The sequence below is a fragment of the Manihot esculenta genome, chromosome 9 (assembly GCF_001659605.2).
Source record: "Manihot esculenta cultivar AM560-2 chromosome 9, M.esculenta_v8, whole genome shotgun sequence".
Taxonomy (NCBI): domain Eukaryota; kingdom Viridiplantae; phylum Streptophyta; class Magnoliopsida; order Malpighiales; family Euphorbiaceae; genus Manihot; species Manihot esculenta.
In genome coordinates this window covers 31,569,121-31,582,729 of record NC_035169.2, presented here as the reverse complement: position 1 = coordinate 31,582,729, position 13,609 = coordinate 31,569,121, and positions in this window count along the sequence as shown.

Below are 13,609 nucleotides of genomic sequence, written 5' to 3'. Positions count from 1 at the left end.
AATTAAATTATATATTTTATAAAATTTTAAAAATTTAGATGTAATTTATCCTAATTAACAATTATTTTTAATCAATTTTTATCATGTCAATATTTATTAACGATGTTAAAAATATTATTTTGCTAGATGCTAAGTTACATAGTATTTTTTTTTAATTATTTTAAATTAAAAAGTTTAATTTCTTAAATTTCTTAATTTCTAAGTTAAATTAAGTTTAAAATGAAAGTTATTGAATGATTTGGTTAAAAAATTTGAAAATGAGTTATATTCATGAACTCCCACAATAAATACAAAGATGAAATGTAGCACCAATCCTTTTGAGAAAATTTTATTTTTAAATTTTAATTTATAGTTTAAAACTCCTTAAAATAGCTCAAATTTCTGAGTTTACAAACTTACTTGCACATGTTTTTATTCAAAAAATCTTATCTTAATTGGTAAATTTTTTCTCTCATTGTAATAATTTTATGTTGTATTATTTGTTGAGTTTAACCGAAATTTAATTAGAATTGATCGAGTAAGTGTGTTTACTGAGTAAACGTATTTATTCAAACTCAAATAAAAATTTAAAAAGTAATTCAAATTTAAAAATATTCAAAAGCACTTAAAAAATTTGTTGCCATTCTCTTACTTGTGTAAAAGAATTTCAATGTTGCGAAGAATCAAAATTTATAGAAAATTTTTAGAAAAGTGGATATAATCTAAATTATTCGAATCACACTAAATCTCTTTTATTTTATCCTTTTTTTTTAAACTCTTTACGATTAAAGCTTAATATTTAACTTTGATACATGTCTATATGCTAAAATGAAGTCGGTAAAAATATATTACAAATAATTTATTATTTTTAATCTTACTTTGCTTTATCATCAGTATTTGATATGTGTTTGTTATATTTGCTGTATTTGATTACATGTTTTGAGAAAATATTTTAGTCATTTTTTTCAAACACAAATTTTGTTCATTTTAGAGTTATTTCCCATAATTTTTTATTAAATTTTGAATAAAAACTGAAAAATTAATAAATATACCCATTCATTCTATCTTGAATTACTTAGTTTGGGACAATATTTTATATTTTTATTTTTTAGATTCAGATTCGGTTATAAATATATCTAAATTTTTTTATTTTCTATTAATTATATTATTATTTATTTTTAAATTTAATATATGAACAAATTCAGATAATAAATACTCTATATTTAAATTAGAAGTCCATCTGAATATATTAACCCGTGTTGATTACAAATCCGTCTTAACAAAAAGAACTCGGATCAATTATAAAAATGTCAAACCATTACCATTTTTAGAGACAATAAGATCATTTCCGTTTATTTTTTTTCTTAATTAAGCCACTTAAATAATTTAATCAGAAGAATTAGATATTTCAGTTAAGAGTATTATAATTACTCAATTTGATATTTTTTTTTTTTACTTTATAATTACTCAAATTGATACTAGAAATAGCCTGTTAGTAATTAATATCATCAACATTTTGTTAAATCAATGTTTTAAATTACTATTAAAAATTGGTTAATTAACCTAAAAATTCAAACGTATATTTAATTTGAATTTAATTGATTTAATCAATATTTAAAATTTTAAATTTAATAATTTATACGATAATTTAATAACCTAAGTGTATAACACATATATTATTATTATTATTTTTATATAAATTAATAATTAAATGACCAAAAAATATTAACGTTTATATTATCTTTCAAAATATTTAAATTTAGAATTGATTGATTCATCATTTAGATATTTGAATATAATTTTAATCAATTTTTAAAAATTAAAATATAATATTTTAAATAGAATATCACATATAATATTTTATTATTTTTAAAATATAAATTAATTTCATTAAAATAATATTAATTTATATTTAATTATAATTAAATAATATATTTAATTTTAAAGACAATAATAATATAATGTAAAATATGTCATCGGTAATTTTAACAATAAATATATTTTATTTTATATCGATAATTATAAAATTTTATAATAAATATATTATTTTTAATAATTATATATATATTATTATTTTAAATTAGATAATATATCTATTATAAAATATTTATAATTATTATTTTAAAATAAAATTTATTATTATTGAATATGTGAACTATTAAATTATTTATTTTTAATTTTAATTTTAAAAATTAGCTAAAATTAATCCAAATATGATCATTGAGTTAATTTATTTTAATTTTAAATATTTAAATTAAAATACAAAATAATATAGACATTGATTTATCCATTAAAATAATAATAATAGTAATACATATAACATATTATCAAATTGTCATATAAACCATTAAATTTAAAAATTTATAGGTTTATTAAAATTAAAATTGAATCAATTAAATTAAAATTAAAATATTTAAATTAAAATATAAATTAGCATAAATATTAAATTTTTAATCGATTTAACCTTAAAAATATAATATATAAGTTACTATTTTATTAAGTAAACTTAATTATTGTAGATTTCATTGTTAATTTAATTATATTACATTTTTATTCTTTAAGAGAGAATAAGCTTTAATTTTAACCCATCTGAATAAAATAGATTAAGCTTAACTTCATCCAAAAATTAATTTTATGAGAAGATAAATTGTTTCATATAAATTGTTTCATATAAAGATACTTGCTCACTTACTCAATTGAATATATTTTTTCAGTTTCATAATTTTTATTTACAGTATTTTTATACATTTATTATTAAATATAATTTTTTTAATTAATTTTTTAAATATATTGATTTTAAATATATTAAATTTTATTAAATATTAAAAAATAATTTATAAAGTTTTAAAAATAAAATAAAATTATAATAATCAATTTATTTATTATTATAATTTAAAAAAATAATAATAATTTTGAGATATTAAAAAAAATAAAAATTATGGAATGAGATAGTGTAAAATTATTTTTCTCCACCTACTCAATCAATATGGAATCTTCAACAAAATGCTATTTTTTGAAAATAAATTTAAAAATGAAGAGATCTTGGATTAGTAAAATTAATTAATTAACAGCTAACAGCTGTGATGCCAATAGTTGAAACTCTAGTTATTTAAGAAGACCCAAATTCCAACTTTTAGTTAAGATCCATATCAGAAATATATATATATAATAAAAATTTTAGCTATCTGTACTTAGAAGTTTTGACCTTATCACTAACACATGAACTGTATAATCTCTCTCTCTAGTAGAAAAAGAAAATCTGAATATAGAAATTTAATCTTTAATAATGATATTCTTTTAATTTTAACAATGTTTTATCCCACTTTTTTATATTTTCATAATTTATTAAATTGGAAAGAAAATTGAGTATATAAATTAACCATTTATACATTTTTTTAGTTTTTCCTCAATTTTAATGAAAATTAGAATTATAAATTTACTTAAAAACTATACTCAATAATTTATTTTTTTATATTAATATCTGATGAAGAAGACAAACTTAAGTGGTTTTGGGGCTCGATAAATTTTTTTTTTGTCCATAGTAATTTAGATTTTTGAAAAGATGTTGAGATAGAGGAAGCAACCTCTACTTCCTCAATTCAAGTTGTTCTTCAAAATTTTCTAAAAGATTTGGTAATCCTCGCTTAACATGCGAATATGAATATCTTATTCTTAATCATGCAATCATGGGATGAATGCCATAGATTATGGTCGTTGTTAAGTATCTAAAGACTAAGTAATATAAAGGAGTAGTTGACCAATGAATCTTAGTAATTAATATTAGAGTCCACTTCAAAATTGTTAGATTTTCAATTTAAATCTCATTGAAATAAATAAATAAATTATATATGGGTAGTTGTACTTTTTCTTATAAATTATTTGACGATTTGGTCATCCATTTTTATTAAGATATATAATCTTCCAGGTATTATTCCTACCAAATTATTCTTTTTTTTTTCTTTTCTTAAAAAAGCACACACACACTTAAGCAGAGAGTATTCAATTGGTTGATTTCAAAATCAAATCAAATTAAATAAATTAAAAATTAAAATTTTAATATTTATAAAAATTAAATTGAATTAATTTTAAGTAGAAACTGATTCAAATCTAACCTATCTAATTTAATTTATTTTGATTTAATTTCATCATTTAGATTTTTAAATTGATTTTTTATTTTTTATATTATAAAATTTAATTAAAATACTTTTAATTTTAGTTATAGTTTAATCTCCCTAATTATTAAAAATAATATATTATTATCATTAATTGATTTGATTTGATATTATTATTTTTTTTTATTAAAATTGAATCGAATCAATATAATTAAAATTTTTAAAAATAAAAATTAAATGAAATCAAATTAAAATTTTAAATTAATTTAATTCAATTAATTTTTTAGATTTGAATCGAATAATCATCACCACCTGTACAATCAAGTATGGATCGAGAAGAGAATTTTTCGCAATTATATTTTTTTTATATAATTTTAAGGTCAATTGATGTGAAACTATTCTCTATCTTCTTAATTAAAATTTCAAATACAGTGTTAAATCATAAAGAAAAATATTTTTAGTTATGTTTTACAATAAGAATATAAATTTAATATAAAAATATAATATATAAGAGTATTATTTCTTAGTTGGAATAATAATTTTTCAATAATTTAATTTATTTATTTTTATTAATTTTCTTATTTATGATGAATAATTTTGATTATTTTTAGCATAAAAGAATAATTATTTTGAAATAATTATAAGAATTCATTTAAAATTTGTTACAAAATGAAAATTTAATGAAATCAAATAATAATTTAATATTTATATTCTTACAATTTAACTGATAGATTCTAATATATTTGTTTAACATTTTAAACTATCTATTATTATTATTATTATTTTTTAAACGGTTTGAAATTAAAAAATATTATGAAATTTCATATATAATCATAAATAAAAATAAGAAAAATATTTTTATACAAAAGTATTTTTGATGCAACATAATGATCGGTGAGTCATGAACTAAGATAGAGCAATGTGGTAAGAGTTTACTAAATCGATATGCGATTTTACCTGTAAAAATGAAAACTCAAATATCGCATCACTTGATTTTTTATTAAAACTCATATTTTCCTAAATTAATTTAAATTTTACATAAAATTACCGTTAGTAAATACAATTTTAGAAATTCTGCCGCCATGCCTACTGTTAATAAATACAATTTTAGAGATTATGTCATACTTATAATCACGAGAACTTTTATTAATTAGTCAATATCAACTAGATTTTCAAGAGATGTAATAATTAAATTTATCTTTTTACAAAATATGAATTCTTATCCAATTTTTTTTTTAAATATCAACGAGGTTTTAATATATTTTTTAAAATTAAAATATTAAATTTTTTATAATATAAAATTAAATAATAATTTTTCCATATAACTAAACTTTACTAAATTTAATTCGAGTTTAATTAAAAATAAAACTCAGAGCTTTCCCTAGGTCATATTTCTAAATTCTCTAAGCTAGGAAAAGGATTCGCATTGCTCTCAAGACAACTTTAATATATATCATCAAAGAAAAAGAAGAAAGGAGGAAAAGAGAAATACGAGCGATAGTAATATTATAAATAATTGTCTAATATTATTCATTATATTAATTAAAAAAATATAACAATTAAGATCAATTAATAAAATAAAAAAATAATTATTTTTTTCATCCCATAATAATAATTAATAAAAATTATGAAATAAAATGCCTAATATAACTAATACTGATAGGGAGTGTTATTTCTTACGAGGGGAATGTTATAATTTGTGGAACCATTACGAGGGAAAGCTTTATAGCAAATGGAGACGAAATGGCCCCACAATATTAAAATTCCCAGAAAGCCATAAAAGAAAATGCAAAACGTAAAGAAGGAATTGAAGGTGGTGTTCTTTTGGGCCATGGACGGTTTGATTAACTGTTAATGGCGTTGTCTTGCTTTAATTGTGGAGGATTCTTTCATTAAACATTTCATGGATTTTAGGCACGTTTTGCAACATTTCATTGATAATCCTTTTAAAATTTTAATGCCAATATTGTTTCCAAATCTTTTAAAGAATTATTCAGTACTTTTATAAAATATTATATGTTATGAATAACGTAATACTCTTAATTAATAAAATTAAAATTTTTAATTATATAAAATAATTAAGAATAACTCTCAATCCACTAAATTATTTTTATTTATATTTATATATCAAAATATAAAAATAAATTTATTATTTAGTTTTCAAAATACTAGCATTATTAGATTAAAATTAAAAAAATTAATCGAATCGAATTAATTTTAAAATTTGATTTATTTTTTTATTTAAGTTAATTTAATTTAATTTTTATTTTTAAATATTTTAATTATTAATAAAAATAGATATAACTAACCGAATTTATAATATATTATTTTTTATAATACAAATAAATTAAATTATAAGAAATATTTAAAATAAATTGTAAAAAATAAAAAAAATATTAAAAAGCTATTGATCAAATTGAATCGAATAAACTAAATCAGATCAGTTTGATTTGAATCAAATTTTATCCAAAATCAATTCAATTTAGTTATAGTAAATACTAAACTTTTGATTTTTAGTTTATTCAGTTTGATTTAATTTTGAACCAAATCAATCAAATACTCACTTATAATCTCTAAATATTGATATTATTTAACGGTCGATATGTGTATTTTTAAAAATTTATTAAAATATTTTTATACTTATACAATTATTCAGTTTAGTTTGATTTTGAATTGAACGAATACTCATCCTCAATCATCGAGTATGATCATTATTTATAAATCAATTTCCTTCGTTTTATCTCCGTTTTAGAATTGGTGGATGAAATTAAATTTTTTATTTATGAGAATATGATAACAAATAATTTTTGAATGGACGAATTTAGGAGATTGTATGTATTAAAATATTTTAATATATTTTAAAAATATAAAAATTAATTTATTAATAATAATAATATTAAAAAATTAAATTATAAAATTTCCTAATATAAATGATCCACAATACCATTTTATTGTGCCAAGTGATGGTCCTCATATATTATATAATTTAACATCTGTTTAGAATCATCACTACTTTCCGAAAATATTACACTCTTTCTTTTCTTTTTTTTTTTTTAATAAGGAAAAAGAAATGCAATTTGGTTATGTGATTGATTGTTATGGATTACCTAACAAGCATTTTTTTTAAAAGAAAATAAAAAAATAAATATCTCAAGTATTTATTCTTATATACACATGTATATTTTTTATTGCCAAATATAGCATAAATCTGTATTTAACATCTCTTTGCAGCACAGATCAGAAAACTTCTACGGGATTCTCATAATAATACATTAGTAAACATTCATTTATTTATAAGATTTAACATATAATAACAAAAAGTGTATAAATTTTATTTTAAAAAATAACATTAAAATAGAGAGAACTGATTAAAAATAAATTATATTTATATTTATATTTATTTAATTTTTCTTAATAAACATTTGAATATTTAAGTCTTTTCAATTTTCTTCACAACTGATTTTAGTGATTTTAGTCAACATTTGATCGGTTTGATTTGATTTAAATAAAAAATTAAAATTTTAATATGAATAAAAATTAAATTAATTTTAAATAAAAATAAATCGAATCGAACTGATTATTTAATTCGGTTCGATTTAATTAATTTAGTTTTTTCATAAATTTTTTATTTTTTAAATTTTATTTTTAATATTTTAAAATTTAATTAAAAAATTTTATTTTAATATAATCTAATATCTTTATATTACGAATCATTCAAATTTTTAATAAAAATTAAATTAAAATAATTAAAATTTTAAAATTAAAAATTAAATTAAAATAAATAAAAAATTTAATTTTTAAATTAATTTAATTCCATATAATTGTTGAGGCAACTTTGCTTGGCAAGTTGGCTCATTCATAATGTCAACAGATGGAAAATTAATTTAAAAAAAAAAAAGGAAAAGGGCCCACTGGTGAGATAGAGTAGGTTCATTTTGTTGCTGATGGGCTTTTTCAGGTGCTCAGTTATTTTTTTGGCATTGAGCCATCTAGCCAACAGATAGAGTAGATCCTTATTCTGCCTGTTCTGGGCTTTCTTCCTGAGATGAGGATCTGCTGTGAGCTTCAGATTATTTTGCATGCATGTCAAATTGAAAATAATTTTGATATTATGTCCTTATAATTTATTTTGAGTATTTAGAATACTCCTTAATTTTAAAATTATATTAAAATATTATTATATTTTTATTTTATTAATTAAAAAATATTTATTATTTTTATTATTTTTATTATTAATCTATCAATTAAAATTAATTTTTTTATATTTAAATTGATCTCCTATTAAATAAAATTCACTACTCACCTATTACTAACCATTTTTGCTAGTTAACTCCCGATTATTCACACCCTATTGTTGATTGTAAATTTTTATATATCTTTTTAAAAAAATATAAAAAAAAATACGAAAGAATATAAAAATAAATGAAAAGGAGTCGATCGTGAATTTTATTTGATGAGTAGATTAATTAGAGTAAATTTTTTTTAAAAAATAAGTAAATTCAGCTTAAATACTTTTATTTAAAGATCAAATAAGTATTGATTTGATATAATATTTTTTAATAATAAAATATTACTTTTTTAATTTAAAATTAGTATTTTAATTAACATAAAAATATTTAAAAAATATATAAAAATATATAAAAATAGTAAATAATTTTAAAAATTATACAAATATAATTTTATTAATAAAAATAATATTTTAATATAAAAATAATATTTTATTATTAAAAATAATATTATTTTATATTTAGACTTATTTTACCTTTTAAGTAAAAATACAAGAGATTAATTGGCAAAAAAAAAAAAATCAAGCTCATATAGCCTTTGAATAAAAATATAAAGATTTAATTAGACTTATATTAAAAAATTATATTTTTTATTAATAAATTAATAATAAAAATGAATAAAAATTATTTTTAATTAACACGATAAAAATATAAAAGCATTTTAATAAAATTTTAAAACTATAGAAATATTTTAAAAATTATTTAAAATAAATTTAAAGGTAAAAAGAAATAGAAATGTAGTTAACCTGATAGGGTAGGACAGTAAGTATTTTAAAAATTATTAAAATTAAAATATTTAATTTAATAATTTTCACAATTACTTTAGTATAAGAATGATGGTTTCATGGCCGCACTTAGGAAAATAAAAGAATAGAATGCACTTAGGAAAATAAAAGAATAGAATACAAGCACTGGATTGCGTATGATCTCCACTCAATCAGAAGCATCATGATATTGTTAGTGTGCATTAACGAGCACGATGTCGTCACTGTTGGTTGGAACTTGGAAACTAATACCTTAGCCCATACCCAACCCCAGCACAACTTCCCCCACTATATCTACCTCAGCTTTCAAGCAAAGTTTACATTATTATTTCCACACTTCCAATCCTTCATCTAGTAACTCTTCCTTATTGGAGTGTTTACAAAATGCAAGTATTTTCTAATACTTATCTATCATTACTAATGCATTCTGAATATGTAATTTTAATAATTCTGATTTATTTATTTAATCTTTAATTTAATTTTAATTCTTATTATTAATATACAATTTTTGATAATTTTTTTCTAAATTTTATTAATTTATATTTATATCGGATAAATGTATTATCCTTTTACTTAGTGTTTTTCAGATAATACAATTAAAAAAAAAAAAAAAGAAGAAGAAGAATATGGACACTAGGAAGACGGGTACACGTGAATTTGGCCGTGGCTCTGCTATCGCTGATTGTTGGGTACTTGGCATGTGAGGGGTAAAGTTCTTCGTAGGTGACCCAACAAAATAAAAGAGGAAAAAGACAAAAAGAACTGAAAAAGAAAAACTTTAAAAGCAAACATAACAATGATAGAACATAGAAAAGGCAGAAACAAAGTAGGTAAAGTTTCTGCTGCCAAACAATCTCTGTTAATTTTGGGAAGTTAAAGAAAGAGGATTCTGTTTATGACAAAATCCCCTTGAAGCTTCCTTGATCCCATTTACATTTCCATACCTTCTTCTCCATCAAAAAAAGCGATTGATTGATTACAATTTAAGTACCACAATTTCTGGTAACGTGGTTCCTTTTGATTATCATGTGGGCCCCTTTTATCATTCTTCTGAAGAGAGGTCCCCACTCCGCTCCCCAGGCATTAATCTCATTGCCCTCATTAATTAATCCCTTTACTATTTCCATTTTACATATTGTGTTTTGAGTAAAGGGAAAAATAATGGAAAAAAATTTTAAAAATAAAATTTTATTATTGTGTTTTAATAAGAGAAAAATATTAAAAACCGTTGCTTTTAAATAATAAAATTATAATTTAACAACTAATTTTTTTAAAAATATAATCTATAAAATATAAAAATTAATATTATATAATAATCTAAAGTAAATCTGAAATATTCCCTACAAAATAAATTTACGTGAGAAAAAAATTCAAACACTATAGATATATCTTCAAAATTAGCACTTCTCTCAATAGATTACACATATCAGTATATTGCCATGAAACTTATAATACGAAATTATCAATTTGTTATCAAATAATATTTTTTATCAATCTACTGAACGGCATCACTGCTAAATCCTCAAAAAATATTATATTTATTTATACTATTTTTATGGTATAAAATAGAAATAATTACAGAAATAAAAATATATTATCCTCTCATATAAAAATTTTAAATAATTTATTGTATCTACTCTTTTCTAATATTTTAATTTTAGCGTAAAAATGACTATTATAAACATCCACCACTATTTTATATTTTATTTCATGTAAGTTTCTATCGATCACAACACAATTTTATTCTATGCACCTCATCAATTTAATCTCTACAACAATAAAAATATATTTGAAATTTTAAAAATTTTCCTTTCACTTTGCTCTTAATTTGGAGAGTTAAGAAGGGTGAAATATAAATATTATTTTATTTTTTAACTTGTTTATTTTAATTTAATTATAAGTCGAATATCATCCAACCATAAAAATTTATAACTAAATTAATCAAAATAATTGTGATATTGTTAGTTGATATATTAATTGTAATTTAATTAATAATGAAAAATATATTAAAATTTTAATTAATTCAATATAAGCAAGTAACAAATTAGGTTTAATCATATTTAAATTAATAAGTAGTAATATTTGAGAGGTAATAAAATTTTAATTAACTAAAATTTTGATTTGATTTAATTCTGCATGTGCCTAGTCCACCCACCCTCGATTTTGCTATCCGTCAATCTTGAATCACGGCTACTATGCATCAGACTGCACTAGTAAATATGAGACTGAAAATGATTAAACGGTTTTGATTTACGAACTGATTTTTATTAGACTAGCTATGGGTTTCACCTCATTGAGCCAGATTAAAAATCGGTTTGAAACTGGCTAGTTGAGCTATAAACTAGCCGATTTATAATTTTTGTTTTTAAGTAAATAAGTAAATAAGTGATGTATTATAAATTTATGTTGTTATACTCTATAAAGAATTAGTGTCATGCTAATTTTTAATTTTAAATTAAAATTAAATCCAAACCGAAACTGAATTATTTTAAATTATAATCATTAATTGAAACGGTATCGAATCGAATGGAGACCGACTAATTTTCCAGAATTACCCGTTATAGTGACATCCATGTCTTAGCGATGGTGGGTCCACCTGTTGGTTTTCAGTTACATTTTTATAGTATGTTCTGATCACAACGTAGGAATCATTAGAGTGTGTACGATTATAAATTGTAGAATGATTATTTGGATGGGGACCATTACAAGCGTCAAACAGAAAACGCTGTGATTAGTTAACTTCGTTCAGGGGTCCCGCAGTTTACACATAATTTGGCAAGTAGGTTGATACTTCTAACTTTTTTGTTATTAATTTTTAATGGGGGATTTTTATAAAAGTACAAGTCTTTAAGTCTGTCGAAGTATTCATGATTTATACATATTTCAAATTTTTAAGAATTAAATAATTATATATTTTAAAATTAAATAATTTTATTTTTATAAAAAATAAAATTTTTATTAATTAAATTTGTTGAGAGTTTAAACACTAAAAAATATGAAAAATATTAATTAAAATTGATTGAGCCCTACCCCAAAAAAGGATTATTCAATCAAATGTCTCTTATTATTTAAGGAGTAATTCTTTTAATAAAAAAAATCTATGAATGTAAAAAAAAAAAATCACAGTATAAATATGTGATTTTTTAAAAATTGTGTATTAATTTATTCACACTGAACTGATAATCACTTAATTTTTGAGTATCTGTATAGATCAAATCTTCATTTTATTTGAAAAAATAATTTATATTTAAAATATATTTTACATAAACAAATATATTTTGTGAAAAATATTTTTTATTATTTAAATTTAATTTAAAATATAAAATATATCAACAAATTTATATATAGAGATTTTAATAAAATTTTCAACTTGTAAAAAATAATTTTATATTTTAAAAATAAAATGTTATTTTTCTTAAATTAATTTTATTTTCTTTTAATTAATTTTATTTTCTATTAATTAATTTTTTTAAGTATTCTAAACAGAGGTTTAGTAACATTATTTTTCATTGTCGAGATATTATCTTACTGATTATAATATATATACCATCTTTTTATATAACAACTTCTATTGTAACAATTCAATAAGAAAAATCTAAATGAATTTTCATATAATTATATAATATATTTTTTTAAAATAATTTTGTATTAAAAATAATTACGTTCTTTCACTCTAAATAAAAAAAATCAATGAAATAAATAAATTAAATTAATTTATTATAAAATTTTCAATTTTATACAGAGCAATGCATTTTTTTTTAAAAAAAATTCAATTTAACATTCTTAATAGTGTTAGGCTATTAAATAAAAATTTCCCTTTTCGTTAAGAAAATCATAGCCAAAACTAACTCATAACATATAAATTCTTTCAATCCTTTTCAATTATTATCAATTTGAAAATCCCCATCAGATGATGCATAAGCACAAAAAGGTATAGAAAATTCAAGGCCATATAAATGCACAAATAGATAAAAAATTATAAATACAAAAATTTCTATAGAAAATTATATAAATTCGGTGAATTGGATTTAAATAAATATTTTTATCATGAAAGATTATAATTTTTTTCTCTGGTGGTTAAATGCGTCTTTTTATTTTTTTTAATGTCTTTACACAAAATGATTATTGAATGGAAAGTCCGATTGCTTAATTTCGAAGTCAATTAATTTTATAATTTTCGAATGATGATCACGAGCATGATCGAACGAAAGATGTGTGAATGTGATGATCTAATAGCCTAAGACCACCTAAAGGGGCTATGGTCTCGACTAGATGATTGAAACCCACAGATATAATTAAATACGCGTGAGAGGAATAGCATGATCCGATGCAACAAGCGCATCACAAGCGGCACAATGTACGCCCGCGCCAGCCGATCAAACGACAAGCATTATATAATCCCCGTCGCCGTTTCATTCTCTTCAAAAATTCTCATTTCTTTAATTAATTAGTTATTAACTATTAGATA